The sequence below is a fragment of the Schistocerca nitens genome, chromosome 7 (genome assembly GCF_023898315.1).
Source record: "Schistocerca nitens isolate TAMUIC-IGC-003100 chromosome 7, iqSchNite1.1, whole genome shotgun sequence".
Taxonomy (NCBI): Eukaryota; Metazoa; Arthropoda; class Insecta; order Orthoptera; family Acrididae; genus Schistocerca; species Schistocerca nitens.
In genome coordinates, this window is record NC_064620.1 from 557,365,587 (window position 1) to 557,387,735 (window position 22,149).

Below are 22,149 nucleotides of genomic sequence, written 5' to 3' on the forward strand. Positions count from 1 at the left end.
TGCCTCACGTGAAATATGCAAATGACTACCAAACAGGAATTAATAAACGAGCCAGTGACGGTTCCGGCGCTTATCCGCACGGCACACAATGCACGTTAAACAATAATTATATTCACAAAATAGTAAGCGTGTACAGAGCTTTGGCGCTACGTCATACTGGCCGCTATCGTCATAGCTGCTCTAAATCACACACTTGTTCCATTGCTGTTACATTCTCAACAAAAAAAAGGCGACCAACAAAATCTCGGAGTAAATTTCCTATGTATATATATTGCAAATGTTTTGTTCCATGTCTCAAATTATCTCCTTAGAGAGCTCACCCTGGTCTGCAGCTACAGTTCTAAGATAATACAAGATGGTTCAAAAATATTCACCTTCTTTATCTGCATGTACTGCGTGACTGATATTAGAAACTTGGGGTTAATTTAAATGAACGTTCGAAAGTAAAAGCTTAAATTTGTTTCAGTTGTAAATTGCCGACTGAAGTGGATGACGATAAGGATCTTCGTGGTGCAGCTAGCACGTCTCGCTCGTTCATTATCCAGTGTGCGTCCTGTTGAGACAGCGATACCGTAATGACAAACGGCTTTCGGCGTTCTCCTTTCAGCAGGTGTAATCCAGTTAAAATGTCACGACGTAATGTTCGTCGAGAGTGCATCACTGAATCTCCAACAGCGTAAGGGGCGTGTACGTATCTCGTACTGCAACATAGGCCTTCAAGGTCAGCCGATTTTGCAAACTGTTCTTTCTTGTTTTTCCCAAGAAACAGTGAGTGAAATGCTACACCGCACAGCAACACGAGAGAATGCTGAATTTCTATACACGATCACGAAAGTTCCGGAGTGCGGGACGAATTTGACTACCTTGTGGATTTTTATTACGCATCTGATGGAGGATACATAGTTCATAGGTGAAAAATAAATTACAGCTTTGATCCTAAGCGTAACTGGAAAGTGTTCCCCAAGGTTGTTAAAGGTATACCCTTTGTGATGATAATATCATGTGATGCTGAGGGAATTAGATTAAGAAATGAGACACTTAAAGTAGTAAAGGAGTTTAGCTGTTTGGGGAGCAAAGTAACTGACGATGGTCGAAGTACAAGAGAATATAAAATGTAGAAGGGCAGCGGCAAGGAAAACGTTTCTGAAGAAGAGATATTTGTTAACATCGAGTATAGATTTAAGTGTCAGGAAGTCGTTTCTGAAAGTATTTGTATGGAGTGTAGCCATGTATGGAAGTGAAACACGGACAAGAAGAGAATAGGAGCTTTCGGAAATGTGATACTACAGAAGAATGCTGAAGATTAGATGGGTAGTTCATATAACTAATGAGGAGGTACTGAATAGAACTGGGGAGAAGAGGAGTTTGTGGCACAACTTGACAACAAGAAGGGACCGGCTGGTAGGACATGTTCTGAGGCCTCAAGGGATTACAAATTTGGCATTGGAGGGCAGCGTGGAGGGTAAAAATCGTATAGGACACTAAGCAGATTCAGAAGGATGTAAGTTGCAGTAAGTACTGGGAGATGAAGAAACTTGTACAGGGTAGAGTAGCATGGAGAGCTGCATCAAACCAGTCTCAGGACTGAAGATCACAACAACAATAACAATGTGATCAAAGTGTGCGGAAACCTACTGCTGCCGGCCGCGGTGGTCTAGCGGTTCTGGCGCTGCAGTCCGGAACCGCGGGACTGCTGCGGTCGCAGGTTCGAATCCTGCCTCGGGCATGGGTGTGTGTGATGTCCTTAGGTTAGTTAGGTTTAAGTAGTTCTAAGTTCTAGGGGACTTATGACCTAAGATGTTGAGTCCCATAGTGCTCAGAGCCATTTGAACCATTTGAAACCTACTGCTGGATATTACCATTGAGTGTTTATACCCTTCGTCTTTATGACGGCTTCAGCTCTGTTGACGACACGTTCAGTGAGGTGTCTGGGTGTCTGTGGCGGAATGGCAGTCCAATCTTCCTCAAGAGCCGAAACCACAGAAGGTAGTACTGCGTTTTGGTGCGAGGTTTATAATATCCCTTCCCCAAGTTAATTGCAATAATGTACTAATTCTCTCTTGAATGAATGTGTACTGTACTGGACGACTGCGCAGATAAAGAAAAAGGAAAAAAAACATGAATATTATGAATGTTTGTGAAGTTAATTACAGGACTAGTCCTAACAAAACTCTTGAAGACCCCCTGAAAATAATAATAATTATTATTATTTGTATCTCCAGCAATAGAGATTCGCTGGAGGACGAAGTCTCCTCCTGTATCTCAGCGATGTCGATCCAAGGACTCCATAGCTGCGGCTATCGACGATTTAGTATTGATGGTTCTGCACAATCTCAAAGAAAAAGGGAAGGGGAATGAAAATAGCAGATCCTTCATCGTTGTAGCGAGAATAAATCCACGTTGGGGCTATTGAATGTTACTTTAGAGAAGACGGCAACGTCACTCGTCGCTGGTGTTGATTCGTGTTATTATGAATTCGTTGCAGGCTCTTGAAATTATCTTCGCCACAGGATGTAACTCTTGCTGGAAAACCTTAAACATATATAATGTCCAATGTGGAGTGTCGGGTTTTTACAAGAATGAATGACCTTCTCCTGTTCCGTTGTCTTTGACGATGATTATATTAGCCATTTATTCCTCAAGGTGAGTTCTTCGAAATTACAATGGTTTCTAATCCTTCCATCTATTCTATATAGACACTAAACATTAAAGTCACAATTCTGATTGCAGTGACGGACTATCCCTTTCATACAATATATACCTCTCTCTCTCTCTCTCTCCTCGCTAGCAAGACAACACAATACAAAAAGAAATTAGAAATTACAACCAAGTCGGCTAACAAAGCCAGAGATACAATGAACAACAGTCTCTTTTTAGCATCGCTGCCGCCACTCGCAGTCACTATAACTTTGAGTGGCTTACTGCCTCAGCAACACAGTTACACCGCAAAAGCCGAGTGATGCTGTATTGTAACACATCACATCCGTAAAAAAAAGAAACAAAGAGATTAATATGAATGCAGAGCCCTTTTTTGTCCACCCGGATCGGACGTAAATAAAATAATCGTTCCATATGTATCAAATCATGTGCGAAGTTTTCATTTGCACATACAAACAAAGAACATTTTCCAGCGCGTTGACCACTTTTGCACACGCTTCGTAAGACAGAGAATACAATGAAATATTAAATTCTCTCGACGTGATACTACAGGTTGATGTAACTCTTCCAAGAGATGTTAAACTGGATTCACATCGGTACTCTGTTACTGTCCACTAACATTGCCTCAATGATCAATGATGCTGTATTAATGACAACGTGTACTGCAATGCTGATACAACCATAGTCTCCGAACTGTCCTTCTACGGTACGCAGTTCACATTGTTGTGAAATGTGTTCATATCTTTCCACATTAAGCGTTTTCGTAGGAAATAATAAGGAGACTACACCCTAACGACGAAAAACACCCCCATACCGCAACACTACACAATCTGTATTTCACTGTTGGCATCAAATGGTTCAAATGGCCCTAAGCACTATGGGACTGAACATCACAGGTCATCAGTCTCCTACACTTACAACTACTTAAACCTAACTAACCTAAGGCCATCACACACATCCTTGCCCGAGGCGGGATTCGAACCTGCGAGCGTAGCAGCATCGCGGTTCCAGACTGAAGCGCCTAGAACCGCTCGGCCACAGCGGCCGGTTCACTGTCGGCACTACAGTTGACGGCAAGTAACGTTCTCGAACCATTCGCCAAACCCAAACCCTTCGTCGGATTGCCACGGGATACAGCGTCATTTAACACCCCAAACCATTCGTTCCCGTCATCCATTGTCCAGTGGCATTGCTCTTTACCCCACCTCCAGCCTTGCTTAGCGTCGATAACAGAAATGACTGGCTTATGAGCTGTCCAGTCCTTGTACCTCATTCTTTTTAACTCCCTAGGGACACTCGTTGTGCCCGCTGCATTGATGGTAGCCCTTTGGAACTTCCTGCTGATTTCATGCTGTTTGTAGAACCACCCTCTGAAATTCTCGATAGGCTCTCTCTGTCAGTACATGAGATCTGTCTGGTATTAGTTTATCTTTGGTTGTTTCTATGCGTTTCTACTTCATAATCACATTACCAATAGTTGGTGTGGACGACTTCAGAAGGATTGAAATGTTCCTCACGGATTTTTTATTCATGTGACATCCAAAGATTAGCCCACTCTTCTGACCGAATCATTCTACCATTATTGCCTCTCCACTGACAACACAATATTTCCAGCGTCCATTCATTCCGGCGGGTCGATCTACCGTCAGTAGGTAATGCAGTACTTATTTTTACAATTCTCTGCACTGATGAAGTCAAATGCCGGGATGGTTGCTTAGACAATCACATGACCGCTTCCTTCCCATATTATTTATCAAATCTTATGCCCTGTCCTCATCGGCAGGACGCTAACCCTAGCTTTCTTTACTTCCTCTTGCAACTCACACTCTCAGATTGTAATCCACGTAATGTGGTATCTTCGCGTGCATGCTCAGTGAAACGGTGACGAAACGCACTGATTTTCTTTGGATAATCTTTGACTTCTATGCATCCTAGACCGTCGAGCAATATTCAAGAATCATAATTTCACCCTAGTATAGGGCCACAATTATTTAATATTTGGTAAACGAAAATTCCACCATTTGACTATTACAGATTCGTTATTGTGTTATAGAATCATGATTTTGGTCTTTCGCCATTTTCAAGTACCCCAGTGTTGGGCATAATCAGACTTAATGATGACTAACTGAAACCCTGAGCTGCCGACAGGTGTTGTTGATATACCTCGATGTGGACACCTGAAAATGTGTGCCCCGACCGGGACTCGAACCCGGGATCTCCTGCTCACATGGCAGACGCTCTGTCCATCTGAGCCACCGAGGACACAGATGAATAGCGCGACTGCAGGGACTTCTCTCTTGCACGCTTCCCGTGACACTCACATTCCCAACTGTCCACAATTCGACATATGTAATGTACCTTATAGACATTTGCCCATCCACTCATACATGAGTGTCACGGGAAGCGTGCAAGAGATAAGTCCCTGCAGTCGCGCTATTCATCTGTGTCCTCGGTGGCTCAGATGGGCAGAGCGTCTGCCATGTAAGCAGGAGATCCCGGGTTCGAGTCCCGGTCGGGGCACACATTTTCAGGTGTCCACATCGAGGTATATCAACAACACCTGTCGGCAGCTGAGGGTTTCAGTTAGTCATCATTTATTCCAGAGAAAAGCTGCACGGTCATCAACAGTATTCTGTTCTTTCGAGAACAGTTACTGTCTTCATCTATATAATCAGACTTCTTTTAACGAAGTCATTGTCAAAATATACTTGGTTACATGATGCAGGTGTTTTCGCTTTTATATTGTACACTTGCATTAAGTAACCAAGTTTAATGTACTCTTACGGGAAGAACCGTAACACCAAAAAATAAATAATGTACAGTAATAAATTTTCGAGAGTACATTTGTCTAGGTAACACATGTAAGTGATTAAAACTGCAAGATCGCAGGTTGATGTAAGCGCGAGATAAGCCATTGCAAATGTGAAATGCTGCTATATTAATAATTGGTGTAACCGCCAGAATGTTGATTGTATGCATGCAAATGCGCATACATTGTGTTGTACAGGTCCAGGATAACAAAAAAGGCTCTGAGCACTATGGGACTTGACATCCAGGGTAACAGTGTGCGGGGTTGAGTTCCAGGCCTCTGGCACTTGATCGGTCAATACAGGGACGGAGGTAACATACATTTTTTGTAGACACTTTCTCCTCATGATCAGTTTTCTGGTAATGAAAGTTTTTTGCTCAGTATTGTTATTTATGAAGTGTGACTGCGGAATGTTTCTCGTGTAAGCATTGATTAGTAAACAGAACATGGATTATTTAGGGTCGATTGTTTACGATATATGTGGATGTTATGAGATATGAGGTTATTATGATGATGATTAATAGAAATAAATATGTTGAAGGTATTTGTAATTTTTACGGTGAGTATGAGGATAATAATGATAATATGACAGGAAGATGCAATGGCTAGAAATTCTGTTGTATTATGAGAAAAATGGTTAGGGAATATGTTAGGGATCCTATTTTTCTTGAAGTTGATTTTTTCTTTGCATGGTTATATTTCATTAGATGGCATGTAGTAAAAGGTAGGTGAGGACGGTTATATGTTTAGTAGCTCAACAGAGATCTGAAATGGTAAGCCCAATATGGTAAAAGGTAACACAATTTTTATTTCTTCTATATGTAAACTTTTTGGATCATTATGTGTAACTTGCATGGCACACATTTCTGACAGATTTATGTTCTATGTTTTGTGACAATTTTTTTGTTTGTTTGCTGCATATGACAATCGAAGCTTTGTCCTGTTGCAGTGTGTGCTTTTTTCTTCTGTAACTAACTGCATATCTTTTTGTCTTCATGCCAGATTATGACTGATATGATGATATACGCGGTGATTATAGGTGGTGGTGGTTGTTGGGATGTTTAAGGGGGGACTAAACAGCTAAGGTCATCAGTCCCCTTGTGGTGATTATAATTAAAGTTAAACTTTCAAACCGCTGTAGAAATAACAACATTGGTCAGAATAACGTCAAGTTGCAACGGAAACTTATCGGTGAAGCGGGAAAACGTATGGCAGAAGAAAAATAAATAGTTACAAAATGTAGCAATAGATGCCGCTGTAAGCATCATAATTTAATAGTGTTCGACTAAAAACGGCATATGAATCAAACAACAATGCCTAAGGTGCATGTTCGACGTTAAACAAACTGTGCTACTCGGTGTGCATAGATGTACAAATGTGATACTGTTAGTTACGTAAGCCTATCCACCACGGCAAGGTCATATCACATCGGATGGAAAAAATCGGTTTTTAATTCTCCTGGGGCCAAAAACCGCATAAAAGCAGCAATCACATCGGTTTTTAATTGTCCTGAGGCCAAAAACCGCATAAAAAGCATCAATCAAAGTCAAATCGGATGATTAATTTCCGTGCGACTTGCGCAAAACATGGTTCAATATGCTGTCCACCGTTTTGTGCAACAAGTTGAAATCGATAAATAGCATGTTCCACAACTGATCGAAGTGTTTCCGAGGTCGCGTTCAGAATGTGTTGCGCAATGCGTGCCTTCATTGTAGCTGAGTTTGCAATTGGAACATTGAACACATCATCTTTCAGATAGCCCCACAGCCAGAAGTCACACGGATTAAGCTCAGGTGATCGGGACGGCCAGGCTGTACGGAAATGGCGACTGATAATTCTAGCAATTCCGAAATGGCGCTTCAGCAGCTGCTTAACTGGATTTGCAATGTGCGGAGGTGCGGCATCTCGCATAAAAACGATCCCATTCAAATATCCACACTGTTGGAGAGCTGGAAAGACGTGGTTGCGCAAAAGACACTAATAGCGCTTACCAGTGACGGTACAGGTAACAGAACCGGAAGCACCTGTGTCTTCGAAAAAATATGGGCCTACGATAAATGATGCCGTAAACCCGCACCACACAGTGACCTTTTCAGGATGAAGTGGTACTGCTTGATTTGCGTGTGGATTTTCCGTTGCCCATATTCGACAGTTCTGTGTATTGACATATCCTTTCAGATGGAAGTGGGCTTCGGCTGTCCAAAAATCTTCCACGGGCAATCATTGTCCACTTCCATGCGAGCAAGAAATTCTAAAGGGAAGGTCTTTCCTGCTAGCAGGTCAACAGGAAGCAACTCGTGCACTTGGATAATTTTTAAGGGATAACAAAGAAGGATGTTTTCGTAGGATTTTACGCCCCGTGCTGACGCGTATGTCCAATGTTCGGGCAATTCTCCTTGCACTATACGTTTGCACACCACAACTCATCCTCCTGTGTTGCTGTGGCCACTGCTTCCACTGAATCAATTCGATTCCTCCCTGTCCCAGGTTGCACACCAAGAGAACCAGTGTTTTCCAGTTTCCGTATCATTTTCTCCAGACCCAGAGCAGTCATCGGACCAACGTCTTTTTTCAAACCCTTCTGTGTCCGGAAATTCCGCAGAGCGACTTGTGCACAGTCGTCATTCTTGTAATACAGGTTTACAAGCAGAGCGAGATCCTGCATTGAGACAGTCATGGCAAACGTCACAGACGCGAAAGGAGGAAAAGCCGTGTAGCCGGCGTGTTTATACCAACTTCAATGGGTCGTGCGCATGACAGGTGTTTTCATTTACGTATTCTGGCACAAACAGCGCCATCTACTGATAAATTTTCACACTATTTTTTTCTTCTGCTATACGATTTCGCCCTTCTCCGATAATATTCCGTTGTAATTTGACGTCATTCTAAACAGTGGTGTTATGTCTACAAAGTTTTGGAGGTTTAACTAATTATAATCACCCTGCACATATATATTAAAACGAATTTGGCTACTATGTGTGTATTCCAGTTTATCAAACATAGTTGCGCGTAGTACGAATCGTTGAATGGCAAGTTTTTATGACTCTAAGCATAAGTGCAAAACATGAAGCAGTAGACCATTAATCAAACTATTGATGTATTTGGTGATAAAACGAGTTTTTTTAATGAAAGTTGCATGATTTTTATACATTGGCAATGCTGTCACAGCCCAGAAGAATTTTATTGAGAGGAACAACAGCTGCGGAAGCCTATGGTTATGCTAATATTTAATCCATAATGTTTCCTTTGTTTTGCATTTGAGCACTTACTAATTAATTGTCTTACCACGTCTCAGGTTAGGGTTATGAAATGCGTATAATTTTGTTGCATAATATAACTATTGCTTAAAATAGCTTTTGCCTCTCGTGAGCTCACACATTTTGCAATCATTGGTGCAAGAACAAACTTTTGACGCCACTATCTTAATGGCTTTTTGGACTCACACTGGTATATTGCATTTCTGTTGTGATGTACTTGGCTTTAGTTGCTGCATCGCTTTTATGATGAAACTTTTGTTTGTCTTAGATGAAGAATGGGTTCTCCATTTTGTTTACTGTTTTATCATAATGGTTTTGCTGTATATGTGCAGGATAAGGTACTTGGCTGCACTGCCATTCTGATGAAATATTTGGCTGTTCATATGTGTAGGATAATGAATTTGGCTGCAGTGCTTTTCTGATGAAATATGTGTATGTATACTGCGAGGCTTATAGTTTTATGATAGGTCACTTACTATTAGAGGCTATAAATGAAGTAAATGCCATGACACAGCAGAAGTATCAAAAATTCGGTATAGGAAGAGAGTAAGTTGAAAATGTAACATATGCATCTAGGAACGAGGAAAAAATGAGATTATAATTTGTAAATGTGAGTATAGAAAGACTGAATATTATATTATGTGGCTATGATAATGTGATAATGAAATGTAGCAAATTGACATTTTTTTTTTTTTTTTTTTGGCAGGTAAGTAAACATGAGCGGTATTATGATGTGAATATGATGTTTTAGGCAGATAAAATGAGGTTAAGGATATTATGAGAAAAGTCTTAGGTTTCAGAGAACATACTATATGCATACAGTACAGAAGTTAGAAAGCGGATCAGTACACCAGAGTAGTAGATGACACTAGGGCAGGACATAAAGCAGACTGACTGAGACTTTGAATCTGAAGTAACTTAATTCCCTTTCCTTTTCCTTTGCATGAACCATGATACATTTACTTGTTTGTCCCTTATTTCTAGTCTATTCACCTTCTTCCTCTCATGTTGTGTGTATGTTTTTCATGTATGTATTTTTATTACCACTTTTCCTATGTTTGTAACATTAGTTGTTAGTTCCATAATATTAGATCTATTACTGTGTGCACATTAGATTTCCTTGTAGATTGTCATGGAAATTTGTCGCCATTAGAAGATAATGCTGTTATGTTAACTTCAATTAGTAGCTGGCACAAACTATTACATAATGCTTTCTGTACGTGGATGTTTTCTCATCCAACTGACTACTGTAATCTATAAATACTCATGTTTTGTACATAACTTTCATCTGACATTTTCATGCAATGCTGTTATACCGTTTCAAATATTTGCTATGAATAAAGTCATTTCTTAGTGACATAATATTACATGTGCAGTTCACATAGCCTATTTATGAAGTACATCACAAATTCAGTGAAGCTACCATGCATTGAAATAAGTTTTGCACACACTTAAAGGAAATAGTCAAACTGAGTCTATCTTATAGATATCAACTGAAAAGCTGTTTCCCTGAGTCTGCTCATAACAGACTTCGAAAGAACATATGAGTTGTCGGTGGGAAACCACTTACCTGGGTCTGCTCATGTTTGATTCCATATTAGCTGGCTCTCTTCAGAGTGTTGTCAGGGACAGACTTTCAATTCCTTTATGGCTATACCTAAGTCTGAGATAGTCTTCATTTTTGTTAGGACTGTTTACCTGCCAGGGCCAGTACTACAGGGTCAGCGACCTCATCGGTGGCCATACTTCAGGAAATTTGTCAATATTGTGCTAGCTGCAGTCCTTTTCTTAGCCACGAGATCAATGACAAAAGACATTAACAGTATCTTCGTCGGTGCTCAGTTATGCAGCATTTTGCTTCCAGTTGTATTCACATACTAGCCTCAAGATTAATGATATGAGACATTACACCAAATCTTCGATGGTTTTAAGTGATACAACATTTACCTACAATATACAGAACTCAGCGAATAGTGTGTGTGCTTCTTGCCTGTGCAAAGACAATGTTGATACGTAAAATTCAAATCAGAACATCCTTTTGTACATTTTGTAACCTGGATTCTAAAGCTTGTAATATTATTTGTAACTGTAACTTATTGCAATATTGCACTAACTTCGTAATCTTTTTGTAAGAATTCCATTCTCCTTGAATCACCACATGCAAGACAATACCTACAAATATTGTTCTTGAGGGGGGGGGGAGGAGAAAATGTAAGGTTCCTATATGTTTTCTGTCATTGTCAATAATTCACCTTCACTGTGCTGGAAAAAGATGACCCGGGAAATTGTAGGTGTAGTGAGTAAGATCCTTTATTCTGTATTCAGTCTTGTCTATGGTTGACTTGCTAGTCAATCTGTTGTTCAGCGCTGGAAAATTCATATTTAAGTTATAGTAGCTTGAAGTTGAGTTTTTCAAAGAATGAGATCTGTTTTTTGTGTATTTGGGAGAAGCTATCTAGAATACTTTATTGATCATCGTTGAGGACTTATTACATCTGCAGTGCGGGGTCGGCCTTGTTACTAACGATTTGGTGGTGTTAGTTGCAGAGAGTGGATGGAAGCCCTACCTGCTGCCACCCTGAACCCCCCGAGATGGAATGAATGGACACCATCTGTCTGCGTCTAGTGTAAGCCATGGAATAGTGCAAACGTGTTTCTGTGAGTTGTGTGAGGTGGAACGTGGGGACTAGCCTAGTATTCACTTATTGGGATGTGGAAAACCGCCTAAAAACCACATCCAGGCTGGCTGGCATACCGGCCCTCATCATCAATCCGCGGGCGGATTCAATCCGGGGCCGGCGTGCCTACCTGAGTCCATGAAGCACTGCATTAGTGCTCTCGACTACCCTGGCAGGTATCTAGAATACTTTATTATGGAGATAAAAACACTGATGTCTAAAACCTTCTTATTCTTATATTGATGAAGATATGTGAGGAATTTTAGAAGTATGTTAGTAATTTTTGTAAAAAGAGAATTTTGTAATTGTTATAGTCATCTTACATTGTGTCTTTTTGTCAACGATATGAGTCTGATTTCTTAAAAACGATTTTTTAAAGTAAAACCCAGCTACATGATTCATAGTAAAATTTCGAATTTTTATCATGTGTGCATTTCACGTCGCACCACACAAAGCAGCAGACTGTTTATGATAAAAGAAATTTAGAGTACATGATTTATTTTTATTCCGGAATTTGCGATAACTTCCTATAGGACAAAACAGCTCAGGCCATCGGTCCCTAGGCCAACACACCAGTTTATGTAACTTAAACTAACTTATGCTAAGGACAACAAATACAACCGTGCTCGATGAAGGACTCGAACCTCTGATGGGGAGAGCCTCGCAAACCATGGCAAAGCGCCCAAGACCGCGCTGTGACTCCGCGGGGCGATGTGTTTTTAGTTGCTGCATCTGCTGATTTGTATTTGCTTTCGAGAACGTCAGTGCTCCAAACACAATACCAGCATGCTGAGCAAGAAGTACGTCACTTTTATTTCAGGGTAGATCTCACCTTGCGCTCTTGAGCAAAGAGGGTGTAGTGAGCATTGTCAGGTGTCGAGCTGGAATGAAGCTCAGTGGACAGTGTTGGTAATTTCAAACAGCTGTTTTCTTTCGAATATAGGAGTAATTTATTTTTTGTGAATTTTCCAAGTCTAACAATTCTTTTCATATTACGCCTCGTTCATAATGTGCTTCGGCACTGAGTTTCAGTTATAAAGTTTTCATTGAGCACGAATTTACTTTCCTTTGGCACTTAACTTCATGAAGAGCAAAATTTGAATTAAAGACAATGAATCTTTATTTCAAATTTTGCACTTCATGAAGTTTGAAATTCACGACGCTGTTCACATGCGCAACACAGGCTCAACTAACAGTCAATGTATGCTCAGCAATTGAATACGTTATCTAAAGTACATGTTACATGTTTCGAGATGAATGCATTTAGTTTATCTTAGACAGATAATACTTTATAGAAAGCTTACACCGTTAATGCTGGTTATGGATGATGCAGGAGTTGACGTTCGCTGAAGTCCCATATATGATCGATTGGAAACAGATTTGGTTATCGAGCAAGCCAAGGCAACATGTCGACGTTCTGTAGAGCATGTAGGGTTACAACAGCGGTAAGTGGGTGAGGGTTTCCTGTTGCATAAAGGCCCCGTGGAATGCTGTTCATGAATCCCAGCACAACAGGTCGAATCACCAGACTGATGCACGAATTTGTAGCGATGGAGCTTAGGGTAACCACGAGACCGCTCCTGCTGTCACACCCTAGACCATAACTCCAGGTGTAGATCCAGTGTGTCTAGCAGGCTGATAGACTGGCCGCAAGCCCACATCTGGCCTCTTTCTAACCAAGACACGGCCATCACTGGCACCGAGGCGGAACGTTATTTCATCAGAAAACACAACAGATCTCCGCCCTGCCCTCCAATGAGCTGTCGTTTGACACCACAGCATTCGCAAATGACGGCGGTTTGGGGCCTGTGGAATTCACGCTACAGGGCGTCTGGCTCGGAGCTTTCCTTGATCAGTTCTTTGCGCCACTGTGGTGTCAGCTGCTGCTCATATTGTTGCTGCAGATGCAGTATGATGCGCCAGAGCTATACGTCGACCATGGCAGTTTTCCCTTTCGGTAGTGCCGCGTCGCTGTCCACAGCCTGGTCTTGTTGCGATTGCATATTCTAATGACCACCGGTGCTAGCAGTCATTTACAGTGGCAACCTTCTGCCAAGTCCTGCTGCAATATCGCAGAAGAAACACCCACATCCTCGTTCCGGTATTACACGGCCTCGTTCAAACTCAGTGAGGTGTAGATAATGTCGTCATTGTCGCTTTAAAGGCATTCCTGTGTAACATCAACTAACCACTTCCAGTCTCAAAGATAAATAACGCTCATGACCGTTACAGCGCGTATTTAAAGCAAACTTGATTTCCATCCTCATAGACGCGCTACTAGCGCCACCCTTATGCGACTCGCGAGAAGTCTGAATAGACATCGTCTCTAAGATGCAGAAACGCGCCTACCAACTGTCGTTTATTTCGTACTACTCCATCTTGCTGTTGCGATCTTTTTCTCCATAAGTGTATTTCAATAATGACTTCGTTTGTAGAAATCTGAACATGCTTTATATTGTAGTACTCGAAATGGCCAAAGGTGGAAATCACGACTGTCAGTACAGTAAACAATCTATTACGTCAACTGAAAATCAATTATCAGTCGAACGAAGTTCATGAAAGTTTTGTCCCTTTGTGTGCATTACAAACACTTTCTTGATTCTTGTAATGACTCTTAATTTGGCATCCCCATTCCATACTACTAATGTTGACATTCCACTTTAAATAATTATATTTCTGGATATTTATCTCTAACAACTTTTCCCTAGTAAGTAAAAAGTGTAATACAAAAATCATGGGGCAGCTAAACACTGCTGGCCACTGATATTGCAATATCAGGAAGCACATCCAAAGGCCAATTTCGGCTTACTTTGCCTTTATACTATAGCAAGAAAACACAAGAGTAAATTAATTTGGCAAACTGATGGTATATAGGTTACCAAATTTAGAAATTTAGTACACATGGCTGCTACCTCCGACTGCAACAACGGTTCGATCCTGGATGTGTACAGTTTCGAGCTGATACAGATATGTCATTTCATTCTGTTTCATCACTGTGTCAGAGTTCATCAGTTATACTGTCTGGCGAATCAGTGTGTGGCATTCTGTGGGCAACCCATGAACAGATATTTTCAAATGGTGAAAGATACAGAGAACCTTCTGGCGTAGGTATTGTGCTGGATTAGAACAGCATCATAAACAAGCGGTTTTGCATTATTTTGTTGAAATGTAACAACACAGAGACATGAAGGTAGTGCTCAGATCCACGCCCATACTAGTCAGAAATGTGACAGCCTTCGTCCAGATTACTGTATGTGCAGGCCAGAAGTGGTCATGTTATCTACCAACAACGACTCCATACCATCACAACAGGTGGAGGGTATGTATGACAATGACAAATGTAATCTGTCTATGGTAATCACCCTCAGAGTCTCCACATATGGATACATCTAGCTTTATACAAATCAGCGACTAGTCTGAAAAGAAAATGAGGTGCCATGTCCAATGTTGACGATGCACACACCACAGTAGGCTGCTGAAAATCCCTTTTTTTAAACAACCTGTCGTCATAACCATCAGTTAATTAATCATGATTCAAATAAAACTCAAATCTTGCAAAATGAAATAGCAATAATTGCAACAGTGGGGGCTTGTACACTATTTCTTCACTGTGTTGTCAGCAGAACAAATTCATACATAGAATATTGTCCTGTGAGAGACTAAATCCCATTCTTACCTAATAAATGGATCTGTCACTGAAAAGAAATTTTTAGTGTTTCAGTGGACCTTCTTTTTATTGTATAATCATGAACTGGACCTAATACTGATATAAATAATATATGAGATCAGCACTATATCACACCTCAGATGTGAAATAAGGATTTGCTACATTCTGAGCCAAGCACATGCTATAAATCTATGGAATGAATGTCAGCATGTTATGTTCTTACCTTAATACCCAACAGGGGTCTCCTCGTCCAAAAACCACCCACTTCTTGCTTGATGTCTGAAGTAACGAACTGTGGACAGAGAAATCCAATGATTAGATCATTTTATCCTCTTCCTATACTTTTAAACATGAATAAATATTCAGTGGAATCTTAGAGTCACTAATAGAACATAGACTAGAAAGTTTTAAATAATGTTATCTTATCAGCTGATATGTATTGAGAACAGAACATCATATTTAGAAAAAATTAATTTCAGTAAGTAATTTGTTTCTTATTGATAAACATCTCAGAGACATTTGTTGTTAAGAACTAAAGCACTAATGCAGACTATTTTTCTTAAATGATATTTTGCATTGTCAATACATATCAGCTGATGATATTACTTTAACTAAAGCTTCCTAAGTCTACCTTGTGTTAAGGACTGTTTCTTAGAAAACTTCAGACAGTATCTTAGAAGATACTACATTGCAAAACCAGTCAAGAAATTAATATAATTTTTAAGAAAAACTCATCTAAATAAGTTTATCCTGTATATTTTTTTAATTTGCGATTCTTTGCTAACCCCAAAGAACTTTGTCATTAAGAAAATTCAATATTATTTGTACATTACCATTACATATGTTTCACAGATATGTATAAGTTATGAAAACATATTCATCCAGTATCTTCAAACAGATTTATGAAACACTTTAGTGAAGTTGTGAGCCAAGATAATTCTATTTCATCCACACTACAATTTATTATCTTTATCAAATAAAGGGATCTGTTCTATCAGTATGTTATTGCAGCTATAGTTACCCAAATATTCATCATATTACATGTGTCCCAACATATTTCTTCATCTGTTACTATTTTCAAATATTAATATAGGTTCTCTAATATGAAAAATGAATTGTATGTTTAGAAATATGTAAATTTCACATATTAAATATTTATGCCATAATGTCTTTTCGCTTTTATATCATTAGATAAGAACACTAGAACAGGTTCTTATAAAAGACAGCAAACTAGTGTGATTAACAATAAACATTACACAAAAAACATTATAGCACATAACTAATATTGAAAATATCATCACAGTGCAGTTACAGAATTAGTCTTAAAGTTAAAAAACTTTCGTTATTATAAAGAACTCTCACAGAAATCCTTTCTTTTGACAGTGATATTGGGTAGTACAGAGAAAATCATCATGTTCACAGTTACAATATGAAAAATAGTTGGACTTTTTATCATCATTAAACTGAGAAAATCTTTAAGAAATTTAGATGGATATGACTTTTTGATTGTGTGACGTAAATTCTTTAGTATACACTCACAAAAAATTACTAAGGGAGACATATTAATCCACCATATGTTGGGCAAATAAAACTTGTTATTTTGTGTAACTTGTGATTAATAACTGTAGATTCAGATGAATCTATGAAGACAGAGTTCCTAAATTATAGATAGACCTGTGGAAGTAAAAAAACTGTTTCTGTTAGACTTGCAGGTATCGATTATTACTGTGTGGAGGAGTACACGAAAATAAAATTCTGAAGTACCAAATATGCAGAAACATCAGTGTTGATCATCAGATTTTTGTTACATGTCAAATATAAATGTGGATATTGTAAATATCTAGCTATTTACTGAGGAAGACATACCAGGAAGTGTCACTGAAATAATAAAAAAATGTATAAGAGATTAGTAACATATTTCTGCTATAAAACCAGTGGCATAATTAAGTGATGACTGTAAAAATGATATAAATACTTACATGTGTAAGAGTGTAAACTTATGTGGACAGAGGAAGAGTATTGCAAGTATGGCTGGAATGTCAATTGCACTCAGTGACTTATTTTAAAATACAGTGTAGTATCACGTACAGAAATCTTTTACATTAAATTTCCAACAATCTAGTGCTTTTATGTAAAGGGCGAAAATATTTATAATGTTGACCAAGTAAGAGGAAAGTTTATATTGGGACACTGTAATAAATACAATCTGTAACTGAGAAAAACATCACTTGTTCCAATCCATTTTCACAATTTATCTGGACACAATACACATTCATTAGCGAAAATAGTAGTTAATCATGGTAAATAGTCGATTTACTTCCAAACAACGAACGAAAATATAAAAGTGTACAAAACACTTACATACATGTTTGGTATATACATTAAAATACATTAAGAATCATTATCATTGAACTTATGAGAAGATACAGTGACACATGAAAACAGTGTACAAGCAAGGAAAGCTATGTATGTGATGCGAATTTGTCTGTAGAATATTTATAGAAATCAATATCCGCTTCAGTTACCAGTAATTTCATACTTTGTTACACAACTGGTTTTGGTGCATAAAGCTTAATCTTTGGGTGTCTCCCGGGAACATCGATGTGTGGCGGTTGGGCAGGTCACTCGAATTACAGATATTTAGGACAATTTCGAATTTATAAAGTTATTATTATTTAATAACCTCCATACTAAAAAAAATGAATGTGAGAAAGTTGATGTGAGTCATGTAGTTGCAAACTAATGTAGTAAGTCATCTCTTACAATATCTCAATTTTATCAAAGGACTGATTCCTTTTATAAATTTGGAGTGTTATAAATTGTAGGCGTCATGTGTGAAATTGTATGAGTTAAATTTTCACAGTGTTTCAGACTACATGCACAACATGTCTCTTGTAGTAAATGGCCAATCTTACTTTATTTTTATCATAATGTGATAGATTAATTAATTCTTAAGACACAAGTTTGGTGTAAACCTGTTTTACATTAAGCTCCATCAATTTTTACCACTTGAGTGAGCTTACTTATTTATCAAATGAAACAACTTTACTGTAGATTGTGTATAATGGTGAGCAAAATGTATTAAATAATTTGAGTACTTCAGGAAGATTTAAATTTGCTGAAAGGAATAAGATAGAACTGCACAAAAAGTCCTCAGGAAGTCTTTATAATTTGTAATGTATTTATGAACCAAATTTAAAATCTTGAATGCATGCTTATTAGCTGCAGCAATTTTTCCCAAACCTTAAACTTCTGGTATCATTCTTCATTTCTGTAGCCGATTTTACAAACTTCAGTACACAATGTTTCTCTGTCCATCAGATAGGAGCTCATTGTCAAACACGTGTGTCTAAATGGATTTCGTTCTGGATCGTAATTTTGTATTCGTGAAATAACGTGTGAGAAATCACAGCAGAAAGGATGCCTATGCTGTGTTTACTAGAAAAGGTTGTTAACCACAGAGAAGCTTCAATACTCCTCTTGTGTTTCCTACCTTGATGGTACAAACTGTTGGCAAAGCTGAATATAGTGTGAAACTCAGAAAGGTTTCGTTGGGCATTAAACACATGTAGTGGTTACCTCATAGTTGGCCTCAATGGTCTGATGATATATGAACTTCTCTGGTGGTTAGCTGGGGAAATTAGTTTACATGCTATTTGGTCAGGCTAACGGACAAATTATCGCACTGGTTTTAGTTGTAGAGAGAACTGAACCAATGGAAATGTCTTTGGATGGGAAGTAAGTCATTTCTCTGCCATAAGTACTGTCCCAATGAAATAAAAGATCTGAGATTTAAAGTCAGTTACTAGAGTTATTGTGGGCTTCAGAAACTGGCGCCTCAGTTGTGGACACCAGTGGAGGGAGGAAAACATATTTGTAGAAATATGCCAGGGAGTGCTAGAGTCAGTTTTCGAATTTTGCAATGAACCTGTTGTCAGGCTGTCATCAAACCTATGAACAAACGTACACCTGCTGATTGTGAAATACTCCGTAAATAACATAAATAGCTAATTATATGCATTAATTTTCTTGAGTAAAAGCAATACAAGGCATATAGTGAACCTCGTATTCCTTAACCTACATAGATTATTTGACTGAAAGTAGCAGTTAACTCAATCAGAAGCCTGAGAGGAGTCCCTGAAGACACAATCGTTTGATATTATGTGTTTCTTATATTTCAGTCAAAGGGTAAATTGTTGCATCTATATATTATTTCACTAGAAATAATAAAGTCATATTTTGGGACTCCTAATATTTCAAAGATTTCTTGGTCGCTTTAAGTACATAACCTTCCTAAGAGCTTGGAAAAGTTTGTGTCGAGATGGGTGTGCAAACACAATTCACAGCGGACTATTGAAGTGTTACCCACAAATAATTTTGCCTTGCACGTATAACAGCATCACATATTTTATGATCCACAATTCTGTAGCGTGTCTATGGACATGTTAGCAAACCCGCGCAAAGTTTTACTTTTCACGGCACGGATATAATGCAAAAGGCCTTAGCACAGCGGCCGTCCATTGTTGTTGAGTCACTGAGCTCATCTGTGGAAATTACGAAGAGGAAGAGATGTGAGTCTGCACGTTTTTAGTGCGGAAGCAAATGAACAACGTTCGTCGTGGAGAACGCTGTTAATATTTTGCCTGCATTTAGTTAGAATTGGTTTACGATGTGTTTCGAGACGAGACTTAACTGTAACATACGAAAATTGTGATACATCAGGTAATAAATATGTGTGTTCCGACCAACATTTTTACAAGATTTCGCTTGCCCTCGGTAGTTCGTCTCCATCTTTATAGCTACGCGGGCTTCATACTTTACGACAGTGGAGTTTAGGGGCAACTTGTCACCTCTTCACAGAGCGATGCGACTACATATAGCGCCGTGACAGCTGGCTTTCGGCGCTTCACGGGAACCAGGAACAGCAACCACACGAGTCGTGAAGAGGCCGGGCATTTTTCCAGCGTCGCCGTTGTACTGCGTTGCTGTCTTGCAAACGGGCTGGCGCGCTATAATACGATCCTGGCGCAAAATGAATAATTACCATGCAATGAATAATAATGAGCTTCGAAATAAAGCTTGCGCCGCGAGGGCGATAAAATTTTCAAGGCACCGCACCGTGCAGCGAAACCCATCTTCGGAATTGTAATCGATACTCCCAGCACAACACAACTTCCTACTTAAAAGTTCGTTCGTATATTGAAAGAAATAGCTCATTATTAGGAAACTTATAATGCGTTTAGGACGGCGCGGAGTTTATCGCAATGAGTTGTCTCGTCGGAGGAAGGAAAATGGCGATTAAGGAGTTTGGTCGTTAGTCACTCACGACGAAGTAAGAGTTTTTGGCTCCGAAAAGACGACGCTGTTGTTAGTTGGAGTACGCGGAATAGTCACGCAAAGAACGATATGAGGTTAAATACTTGGCTCTTTGAAACATTACGTGATTTTAGACTCAGTTCGATGGTTGCGCAGAGGCAAGGGCATACAACCTCGGAATGTCGACTGAAATTTTGCCAAGAGGCGACTAGATTAAAAAAATAGCCAGTTTTCATGTAACTTATTCTGTAAGTTTGGAAGCTTAACGGTGCCAAGGACTAATTGTGGTAAGATGTACACCAAACTTATTGTATGTCAGACGGTTGATATCTACTTAACATACACTCCTGGAAATGGAAAAAAGAACACATTGACACCGGTGTCAGACCCACCATACTTGCTCCGGACACTGCGAGAGGGCTGTACAAGCAATGATCACACGCACGGCACAGCGGACACACCAGGAACCGCGGTGTTGGCCGTCGAATGGCGCTAGCTGCGCAGCATTTGTGCACCGCCGCCGTCAGTGTCACCCAGTTTGCCGTGGCATACGGAGCTCCATCGCAGTCTTTAACACTGGTAGCATGCCGCGACAGCGTGGACGTGAACCGTATGTGCAGTTGACGGACTTTGAGCGAGGGCGTATAGTGGGCATGCGGGAGGCCGGGTGGACGTACCGCCGAATTGCTCAACACATGGGGCGTGAGGTCTCCACAGTACATCGATGTTGTCGCCAGTGGTCGGCGGAAGGTGCACGTGCCCGTCGACCTGGGACCGGACCGCAGCGACGCACGGATGCACGCCAAGACCGTAGGATCCTACGCAGTGCCGTAGGGGACCGCACCGCCACTTCCCAGCAAATTAGGGACACTGTTGCTCCTGGGGTATCGGCGAGGACCATTCGCAACCGTCTCCATGAAGCTGGGCTACGGTCCCGCACACCGTTAGGCCGTCTTCCGCTCACGCCGCAACATCGTGCAGCCCGCCTCCAGTGGTGTCGCGACAGGCGTGAATGAAGGGACGAATGGAGGCGTGTCGTCTTCAGCGATGAGAGTCGCTTCTGCCTTGGTGCCAATGATGGTCGTATGCGTGTTTGGCGCCGTGCAGGTGACCGCCACAATCAGGACTGCATACGACCGAGGCACACAGGGCCAACACCCGGCATCATGGTGTGGGGAGCGATCTCCTACACTGGCCGTACACCACTGGTGATCGTCGAGGGGACACTGAATAGTGCACGGTACATCCAAACCGTCATCGAACCCATCGTTCTACCATTCCTAGACCGGCAAGGGAACTTGCTGTTTCAACAGGACAATGCACGTCCGCATGTATCCCGTGCCACCCAACGTGCTCTAGAAGGTGTAAGTCAACTACCCTAGCCAGCAAGATCTCCGCATCTGTCCCCCATTGAGCATGTTTGGGACTGGATGAAGCGTCGTCTCACGCGGTCTGCACGTCCAGCACGAACGCTGGTCCAACTGAGGCGCCAGGTGGAAATGGCATGGCAAGCCGTTCCACAGGACTACATCCAGCATCTCTACGATCGTCTCCATGGGAGAATAGCAGCCTGCATTGCTGCGAAAGGTGGATATACACTGTACTAGTGCCGACATTGTGCATGCTCTGTTGCCTGTGTCTATGTGCCTGTGGTTCTGTCAGTGTGATCATGTGATGTATCTGACCCCAGGAATGTGTCAATAAAGTTTCCCCTTCCTGGGACAATGAATTCACGGTGTTCTTATTTCAATTTCCAGGAGTGTA

General features: G+C 40.4%; 1 long non-coding RNA gene across 1 annotated transcript in view; it reads right to left on the bottom strand.

Moving 5' to 3' along the window:
* Positions 1-22,149, bottom strand: part of LOC126195376 (uncharacterized) — a 2,074,073-nt gene that overhangs the window by 340,284 nt on the left and 1,711,640 nt on the right. Inside the window, exon 5 of the long non-coding RNA XR_007538598.1 lies at positions 15,293-15,361. This is a non-coding gene — a long non-coding RNA (uncharacterized LOC126195376). The remainder of the gene's footprint in view (positions 1-15,292; positions 15,362-22,149) is intronic.